At 46.4% G+C, this 10301-nt stretch overlaps 1 pseudogene; it reads left to right on the plus strand.

Annotated features, from left to right (window-relative positions):
* The first annotated feature begins 23 nt into the window (after positions 1-23).
* LOC146206719 (TWiK family of potassium channels protein 18-like) overlaps positions 24-10301 on the plus strand; it is a 104067-nt pseudogene continuing 93789 nt past the window's right edge.

The raw sequence follows: 10301 nt of genomic DNA on the forward strand, positions 1-10301 counted from the left end.
ATCGGTGTGCAGACGCGTGAGTCATGACAGGGACCGAAGGCCGACCGCCTATGCACGTGGTGATGCTGTCGGGCCGCCGGTCGTGGGGTGTACGCTTGATCGCCATCTCTCACCGGTGGTTCATGCACGTCCTGCTGCTGGTTCTGCTGGCCTCCTACGTAGTTCTGGGGGCGCTCGCCTTCCGCTACCTTGAGGGCCCGTACGAGTCTCGCTCTAAAGCAGGCCTGCGGCAGGTGAGGGGCCTTCAAACGTGTCGCGACATTTGTTATGTTTTCAGGGTTCTCACATCAGAGTGTGCATTTATTGATGAATTTGAAATAAAGTAAATGCTAGAATTCACCTGTTCCGCCTACGTGGCTGCGCCATGACGCCGACGATGCCTTTGCGCAGGTCCGTCAGCTGCTCGTAGAGGAGCTTCGTAGGGGCTGCAGCACAATGGACCAGCAACGCTGACGGCTGCAAGTCTACGAGGCGCAGATGCGCGCGCTCTGCCAGACCGGCGTCGCCACTCCCCACGGACGCCGAGCACCGACTGTGGACATTTTGGGGCGCCATGTTCAACTGCGGAACAGTTTTCACCACCATCGGTAAGCGATGAACTTTGGTGCTCCTGTGCAGTGTCAACTGCTGCTTTTGCTCCCTACACAATCGGGGGCGTAATATGGCAGTAGCCGAACAAACACCCGTAGCGGCTGATGGTAAGATAGATTTAGCGGGTGGGAGACGTACTGGCGTAGACGTATACCGGTTTGTCGGACCCCTCCTGCGCACGCGCATTGACAGGGGTGAGTGCAATCGCGGCCACTGCGCCTTCGTGGGAGAGGTACGGTAAACTGGCATACGTGTACGTCAGTACGTCTCCGGCAAACTAAATCTCTATAATAAAACAAGACACGCAATTAGCGCAAGAAATTATGTCACCTGCTGTGTCTTCTGCCTCGGTGGGGATCTGTGAAACACAAAAGTTAATTTTGAGGGATTGGGCCAGTTTACTTTTCTCGTGCAAGAAAGGCAAAAAGAGGCTTTAACCTCACTGTATTCTTGACTACAGACGACAATAATTAGGGGGACGCTTAGGCTTTGCCGAAAGAGTGGATGCGATAACGCTTTTAATATCGCTTTTTCATTCCTCGATTTTTTCACTTGGTCTAGTTTTTGGGGAAAGGAAGGCGAAGTATCGGACTAACCTCTAGGCTGACGCCTACATTCACAATTATCAGCATATAATTAATTGGCATTAATACAATTAGAGGAACATACGTCATCGATTGGAATCCCTATCGCAAGCTAGCTTCGAACATGACTAGGTGACGAATCCTAAATGTAGAACGAAATGGTATGACATAACAACGCTGGACGCTGCACAAAAAACGGTTTCTTCACAATTTGGTACGAGGCGTCATTTTTCCAACATGTTTTTCTCAATGCTGGGTTACGACAACGCCTTTAGACATAACGAGTTGTATACGCTATCGCATAATAAGCGCGCAGACGCAGGTGCACACCAAACAAATAGCAGGACGAGCCGGGAGAGAGATCGGTCGGGTTCCTTTTCAGTTACCAGTACAGAACCAAAAAATTTTGAAGAAAAATTATGCAGTGCGCGCCATCCTGATTGGCTCCGAGTAAGGCCCATCCATGACGCTTTCTTCTCAAACTTCTCCTTTTCCCAAAGTTCTTCCTCCTCGCATAACACTCGGTTTCCGGTCTTGAATGAAAGCGCTGCCATTTTGTATTCTCGAGGCGACTCAGTTACTGCGTATGAAAATTCGGTTAGCCTGCTAGACTCCGAGACGCAATCATACAAGGTCTGGTCGAATTACTTTGAAGTACGCTTCGCCGAGGAGACCTAGCTGCCGAGGTGAGCCGGTGCACGGTTACGAGCTGATACAGTATGGATGGCTACTACCGGCGGAATACGGAACCTAAAAAGCCGTATGCGGAAAGAAGGCAGTGGCGCTAGTCAAAGGTGCGTTTGGCGGATGATAGCCTGAGTTGCATATAGACTACAAAACCTAAAACAACACAAAATACCATTCGAAGGTTGCAGGTACTTAAAAAAAAGACCTTGCGAGCAATAGATGAGCTTTATCTGATATCGCTCTTGCCGTTCTTAGTGCGCCGCAGACAGCTTACGAAGCGCAATACAGCAGTGACTCGAGCAGCCAGCGCTTGTGATATTGGAGCGTAAGCTCTACTGCTCTCATTCCAAACTTCAAAGTCATCTGGCTCCGAACATTTCACCTTGAACTCTCAAGCTATGCAGCAAACATCGTCGTCTTCGTTGTCGTGCCCAGGCGCGAGGGCACTACGCTTTCGCTGCATCTGATCACGCTTCGTGTAAAACTGCGACGTACTCTTCCGCTGTGCAGTTAACATTGTCGTATTTGTGAAGTATCACAAGCGCCGCTCTTTCATATAACCTAGGTAAATACGCCATAGACAAATGCCATCTCGCTAAAGACAGAGGCCACAGCCGTGCCACAGAGGCTGCCGAGGACATCGAACAATGAGAAGCCACACTTAGCCCGTTGCCGAGAAGCTCACCAAGCGCTGCCAAGATCGAAGCGGCCGTATCGAATGCAGGTGTGACCGATGGCCTACACAATTGTTTTTTTTTTCTTATGGCGTCAGTGACCTGCATCCTCCAGCCCTGACTCATACAGACGTCCACACATTTGTCTACTGACCAGCTCCAGCCTGTGACGTCACGGAGATGCGGCGGCTCTATCGACAGCAGTGACTTTCGCCGCGTGGACAAGAGATGGACCCCTGCGCATTGGAGGCACCATGCTTTCTTGTTTTTGAGCGTAATTCACAATATTCCTACGAACTGTGGTGCGGTAGGCTGCGCCGCGAGCAACGTTACTAGATATAGACAGTTGGAAAACTATGCTGGCACGCCGCGCTGCGAAGTGGGACCAAAGAATCGCCGATCCGGCATGAGTTGATCGCAAAGCGACCGGCCCCTCTCCCCTGCTGCGGTAGATGGATGAGGCCATTCTGCAAATACACAGGCGGAAATTTTAAAGTACTACTAACCCTCTTTTTTCAGCAATCCGACAAAAAATAAAATCGCGTTTGCGTTTTTACCAAACTTTTGTAAGCAATGAAAGCCACCACGTCTACTGACGAGTCTGAAGCAAGGAGTTGCAGATACAGCTCAAGCCTGCTTGAGATACGTCTGCAAACTCAGTGGCGTTTCATGCGCACAGAGATGTGTTTACAAAACGCGAGCGCGATTTTATTTTCTGTTGGATTGCAGAAAGAAGAGTGTTAGTAGTATTTTCTGTGTATTAGCTCAATGGCCTCACCCATCTACCGCAGCAGGGTCGAGGGGCACTGCGGTCGCTTTGCGATCAACTCACGCCATATCGGAGATCGTTTTGGTCCACTTCGCACCGCAAAGTTTTCCAACTGTCTCTGTCTAAGAACGTTGGCCGCGAGGTAAAAAGAAAGGAAAAACGGCATGTTTCCATAAGTTTCTCGCGGTCGGATAGAGACGAAAGCGATGGATAGCAGCACTTTTGCATTGAAACTTGATCAGTGCGTTTGCGGATGTTAATTCTAATGGTTGCTCTTCGCGATGAATATTATAGGAATAAACGCCTGCAGCTCGCTCACTTTTGATGCTCTCTACATGAGAAGTTTAGAGGCGATTTCCGTGTGCGTGTAATCTCTCAAGTCCGATGGAGGGGAGCCGCTATCATATTCCACTGACCCGCATTGCAGTCCGAGCTGCTGATCATGTAGGAAATAAGGACACAAAGCTGTTGCCAGCCCCCTCAGCGGATATACCGAACCGTTAAGGGCGATGTTGCCGAAGTAGCACGCACCGGAATACTGCATGACGAGTAGTTTTTTTCTCTATTTTCACTTTTGCGAGCTTCAACAAGTGATTCTTTCAGCATCGGTCCTACAACGACAAAATTATGCACTGGTATTGCCCATATCATCAAAAATCAGACCAAGCAGAATACGTGTCTTCATCGAAGACGGTCTCTAGTGATTAAAGCACATGTGAAAACGGAAACAAGAGGAAAAGAGAAAGGGGCCGGTGGCTTGTTTTACAGATCGTTACGGCACAATGGCACAAAATCATTTTTAAATGTTTCTTTTTTGCTCAATTTATGACTATGACCTGAAAAAAAGCGATCCCCACGTTCTGCCAGTGTGCTCGACGTTATCTGACGTGAAACAAAGCACGACATTTATGTAATATGATTTTGAAGCCGATAATAACAGTCCCGGCAGGGGGGTGTGACGGAGATGTTTTAAACGTAAATATATGTAATGAAAACGTTGCGAAGAAATGCGAAACAAAGCGGACGAAATAAATGAAAGATGAAATTCGCTTCGCAAGTCAATTAAATGCAAATTACCAAAAGTGATATAAGAACAATACTAGTCAACCTCCCTATTTTTAAGAAATACCACGCGAGCATCGACATTTCGGTCAGTCAGTGCAAATCAGTGAAATCGGGAAGAATTTGTGCATGCGCAGTATACAACAGTTCCAGCCTTTGTGCCGAGAAACCGACTTTTTGAATTTTGGTCGGCTCAGTTTTTAGAAAGCATGTGACTGATTCTGGCCAAAACTCACTGCGAAATTTTCGATAGGATGGTGAAGAAATGTTCCGACCACCACTAACAAGAAGAAGAAAAAATGATTTTCTTGCTTCTAATCCATATGCTGTCCCTATGTTCGAGCGAAGGGGCTCTCAGACTCCCTGAGACATGGTGCCCTGGCCCATTTAGCGTACAAAAATGACATCGACTTGATTAAAGAGTTTAAAATATGACATTTGTGCATAAATCAGTACAGCTAGCGTAATCTTCGTAAGAATTGAGGAAAACGTTTATCAGTCCATAATTTTCCGGCCTGTCCCGCCACATCAAGCAGTAACACTGAATTTTCGTAATATAGATGCTGTAGAGTTTCAAATTCCTTGGTGTAATATTCTCCTCTCATATGTCTCGGGACAATCATATAAGCTAGTTGACGACAGAGTTAGCTTGAATCAACGGCTTATAGGCCAAATGAAACATCAACTACCTCAGCGAACTACGGTCAACTGGTATCAGGGACTTCGGCCCCCTCTAGCCTGCAACGCATTTATCTATTGCAGAAAAAAAATTACATTCGCGATGTTTGCAGCGTACCATACAGATCACACACTGCGCACCATTTTCACAATGCCAGACTAACCCGTATGCATAGCTTATATATATGCCGACTGAGTGTAAAGTTCAAATTAGAAATAAAGCAAAACCTTAACATGCTACAAACTCTAGCGAAACGTTTAACATGTTGTCCAACTATAGGTATGCAGAAAGCTGGTTAGCTCTATACCCCTCGTCTTAATGCCGATCAACCGTGTTTGTGTTATACCTTACGATTTCTTCTTAATACCTACGAGTCACATGGCCTTGATTTTTATAGTTGTTCCGAAATATCCACTTATTATATACTGCATAATTTTAAATATTGTTTTTCCCTGCAAATTTGTGCGCGCATGCTCTTCCGCGATCTTGATTGTCATGTATTTTTCTTTTCATTCTTCTTCAAGACGCGGTCAAAACGAACTTCGTTACAATTAACCTACTGTGCCAGTTATGTGCGTGTATTTTCTGTTAATGAAGTGCTGTCTTGTTTTCGCCAAAATGAAAAGCAGGGGCTGTGGGCTAAGCAGCATTCAAGAGCTTTTTCCCGTCCCTTCCATCAAATATACATGCTAACAAATGAAGCGTTATTACTATTATTAGAAATGCCGTTAGCAAAAAGCACTATTAAATGCCTCGGTGTTCACTTCGACAGTGACTTCTCTAGGCAAAACCACGGGGCGCAATACTGTCCCAAACTTAGAGGTGCTGCCTGTTTGCTTTTCAATATTAAACGTTTGGTGCCGTTTCACATTTAAAAAATGGTAGTGCACTCTCTTGTATACAGCCTGTTAAGATACGTTATAACGGTCTTCGGTTTCTGTTCCGAAAGTTGGCAAAAAAGATTTGGTAACTTGTTAACAAAACATATTAAAAAGCAAAAAGTGTGGCCTATACAATCGCGTCGCCTCATCGGGCGGAGATATTTTTCGTGAACTCAGTTTGCCTTCAATTAAATCTTTGACTTCTATGGTTCTGAATTGCGACATCTCTGGACTGATTAAATGAAACAATCGCGCGTCACCCCACGCCTGCTTCGCAAACAATTGCGTTTTGTTGTTCCACGTTTCACGACTAAATATGGAATATCAAGACGGTGCGTTTATGTCCCGAAGATGTTTAATAATTTGCCAGGTGAATGTTTTTTTTTTGTTACTTTGTGGTCTGAATTGAAGAATTTTAGACATGTTACAACCTTTTGTTAACCTCAAGTTTTTCGTATATCAGTGTACACTTCTTGCTGTGTACGTTCCTTGATTTTGTTTCTATGCTAAATGCAAGCTCTTCATTATCTTTTTCTTTTCTTTGTTGGTATTTGAAATTACGCTTGTTATTGTATCCACATCGCTAAGCCGGCGATTCCGGACAACGTCACACAAGCCATTATTGGCATAGATGCGCCTGATTGGCTGCCCTGTTCAATAACGGTTATTATTTTTATATACACTTGTGCAATTTCCCTAAAGCTAAGCGAGCAAATTGATAGCATTCTTAAGGACCTCCAGGTATTTGTTACCTGTGAAGCGAGACCTTCACTGCTGCGTCAGAAATCTGATTCATCAAGCAAGTATAAAGTTGGCAGTGCACCCAGCGGAGTTGCGAAGGACAATGATCGCATTTTTCTTGCCGAAAGTAACTGTATCATTTAGGCTTGCAGTAATATTACATGTCCTTTAGTGGGACGGTGCTTGTAAAAAGCAGAAAGCACATATCAGAAGGTTCGTCATATGAAAAAGCTGTTTCGCGTCGTCAGTGCCGTCGTCATCTTCATTTCATGCGCTAAAAATTGGCACGTGTAGAGATAAGTATTTCTCTATACCTCGTGTTTTCTCGGTTTCAAGTTCAATATAATCTAACGTTGGCAGCAACAGGCTGTTGCCCACTAGCGAATGAGGAAGCAGATATAGCGCTCCGCCTGATAATTCCACCTGGAGAATAAGTTGCAAAAGTGTACAACTAGACTGCAGGTAAAAACAAAACAAAACTACGAGTGCATTGCAGAATCTGCATTTGGAGGAATGCGAAAGCATTGACGCCTCCTGGACATTCGTTGCCCCTCGTTGCCTATCTTTGCGTCTCTTGACTCCTCTTTACCTGGTTTTATTGCGAAAGCAATACTGCTGGCACTTTTCTGCCGTCGGTGGAGGTCGTTCCTTCGCTCCGGCTACCACGTGACAGCGTGACGTCGCGACCAGAGGAGAGCAGGGGCCCCAACTCGTCTCTTCGGCCGTAGTCGTTCCTTCGCTCGGCGTGGCGGCTACCACGTGACGGCCTCCTCGGTCCGCCGCATGAGGGCGCTCGCTAGGAGAGGATAAACGGGGCGTCGCAGGCGCGCTCCGCTTAGTCATGTCTGAGGAGTTGTTCAAGGCGTCGTTGGAGCGATGTGCTGCGCGCAAACGCCGGCGCCGTGCCGAGGAGACAGATGAAGAAAGGCAAGAGCGGTTGGCTAAGCAACGCGCCTATGCCGCAGAATGGCGAGCCCGGCGGCGTTCTACAAGTTCAATGAGCGAGCCAGTGTTCAGACCAAGAGTCACTACTTTACGGACCTCCAAAGCGTGTTCATTGGAATAAACAAACAGTAGAAACCATGTTGTGTCCAGAGTAAATCCTTTCGTTGCAGAAAAGGCGAAGCCATGCCAAACCCCCAGCAGAGCCAAGCGCAGCCAGGGAGGTATTGCTTTCGCAATCCCTCAGGCTTAACCAGAGCTAAGGCACAGCAATGTTTTGCCTCTCTTCGGCCCTCTGTTTCCCTTTGCCGAGCATCGATGATGTCGGGTATGCTAGGCTGTGCCATGACGTCACCGGCAACGGTCCGCATGACTACAGAGGCTAGAACATTTGACTAGTGTCGTGAGCAGGCGCCCTTGCCAGGCGCCGCGCCGCAGCCTGTTTCGATGATAGCGTAGGTGGCGCTGTTCGCAGCAGGCGAGTCAGGCAAGCAGACGACGCCGCCGCCGCTTATTGCGTCGCTCGTCGAGGGAAAGTGCGCTTTTTCGTGTGTTTCAGCTTCACTCACTTCACCCCTGATTGCCAGGCATGCTTGTGCGTAGCGGTTCAACAGTGCCGCGAATGTTATTTGTGCGTCTGCTAGACAATACCTCCAAAGAAAGGCAGAACGTGCTTTGTGCCCCTTTGCAAAGGGGGTGCGCTGGAAAGGTTTCGCTGTTCCCCGCAGACACTCTTCGTCGAGAAGAATGGGCAACATCCCGTGGACAAAACACGGAATCTTCATTTTCTCACATCGTGAAATGTATAGAATGCATTTACTTCTAAGGGAGTCCAGATTCCAGGTGGTATGCACATATCAAACAAGCGTGGAAGTTTGACAAAGACGCGCTTACATTGAAAGCCATGCCACATTTAACTTTGTCCCATTTGCAGCCGAATGCATTTTCAGGTGAAAATCTTAACTGGTCTAACTGGTTTAAGGAACAAATTCCCAGTTGAATTCCGGCTGGGGATCCATTGTTATCGAAATAGGGACCAACTGGGATGAACTGGAAATTTGTTCCTTAAACCAGTTGGACCAGTTAGAATTTTCGCCTGGGTTTGAGGAAGCTCATGAAACGCTTGATTTTTATCATGACATCAAGGGTGCCCTCCAAAGGACTTCGCCCAGAGTCGGCAAGTGCGAGCTTTCTAGAATAATGTCTAACCTTCTTGAATGATCGGGAAAGATATGCCGCTCAGCACGGCGGTAGAATTCTCAGTGTAGGAACTGCCCTTAGACTTCGTGTGACGCTGAAAAGCACACTGTCACTTGTGAGTTATGCGACGTCATCACTAAAATACAAATATCTTCTGACAGCGAATTTGAGCCACGACAAATTGGGGAATTTATTTGGCATTTTAAGATAACCATTCGGCTGCAATGACCACCCCTCTCCAGAGCATTTTTTGCTTATAGTGAATAACCTTGCCTTCTACAACTTAGCAATGTCGTCAAGGAATGGAAATTCACCAGCTGAGATTGTGAGTTCTCTTTTGCAGCCCTCTGATGTAAGGAAACAAAAGGCGGCACAAATAGAAAGCTTAATTGATGATCACGATCGGGGAATCTGCCACATGCTTCAGCAGTGCTGCAAGAGCAGGACAGCATGTCTGACCACCAAGGCTGTGAGGAAAAGAAAATCGACAGCCGACTCATTTTTTAAGTGATGTGATTAAGTTTATGTATCGACGCGGTAGCATTTTTTTACGAAGGCAATGAGCAAAGTTAGGGCATCAAATCGCGAGAAGCAAAAGCTGCTCAAAACGAGTGAAACTGCATCGACGAAATGTCCATGTAAATAAACATTGCGTTAATGTGTTCTGTTTCCTTATTTATGTGATTTCATTAATGTATTTGGAGCTGTAACGACCATCCGCTAGTGGTGCCTTCCGCACGTGACGCCGTAATTTCACTCGGTCGCTATACGAGACACGCTCAATCTCTTGGATTTCTTGTTTCTGCGCACGTTGTGTTGTGCTCGTTCCTTCCCCTTCGTCGTTGTCTTCTTGCGCAGCATTTCCTTTTTCCGCCAAAATGGGTCAACCAAAGCATAGTTATAAACAAGCAGAAATATAACTGCTTGCGGCTTCAATATTCTGTGTCCACCTGAAGCAGTAGCTTCGAAAATGTTTTGCTCAAAATACCGCTGCTGACCGACGCCACAGGCACCGTAAAACATGTGGACACTAGTATTATATTTTGCGCTTTGTCCAGACTAATATCGCAGCCGTTACATGAGATTCATGAAGCGAAACGTGTTTCCCGGCATTGCTGCCGAGCGCGCGCACAACTCACCTGCTAGCTGCAGCGCCATCTGTGAGCCGTCATTGCAAATCATTTCCTCTCCGTAGGCGCGTTCACGACACTAGTCAATGTTCTAGCCTCTATAGCATGACAACCGCATCGTTGTAACGTCACTACATATGCGTAGCCTGTTTGCGCATTTGTTTGGTATTTTTCTCTCTTTTACGCCCTAATTATCTTTCTTATTTGATTAATTGACACTAATCACACACTTATGATCCCTATCCCGCGTTTATTTGGCTCATTAGGTCAGAAACATGTCCATTTCCGGTTGGCATGATGTCACATCTGATGGACGTCGGTATTATAATCGTATGGCTATATCGACGTGTTATTGATTTTT

This window comes from Amblyomma maculatum, chromosome 1 (assembly GCF_055883805.1).
Source record: "Amblyomma maculatum isolate TAMU_Amacu chromosome 1, ASM5588380v1, whole genome shotgun sequence".
In the NCBI taxonomy this organism is placed as follows: domain Eukaryota; kingdom Metazoa; phylum Arthropoda; class Arachnida; order Ixodida; family Ixodidae; genus Amblyomma; species Amblyomma maculatum.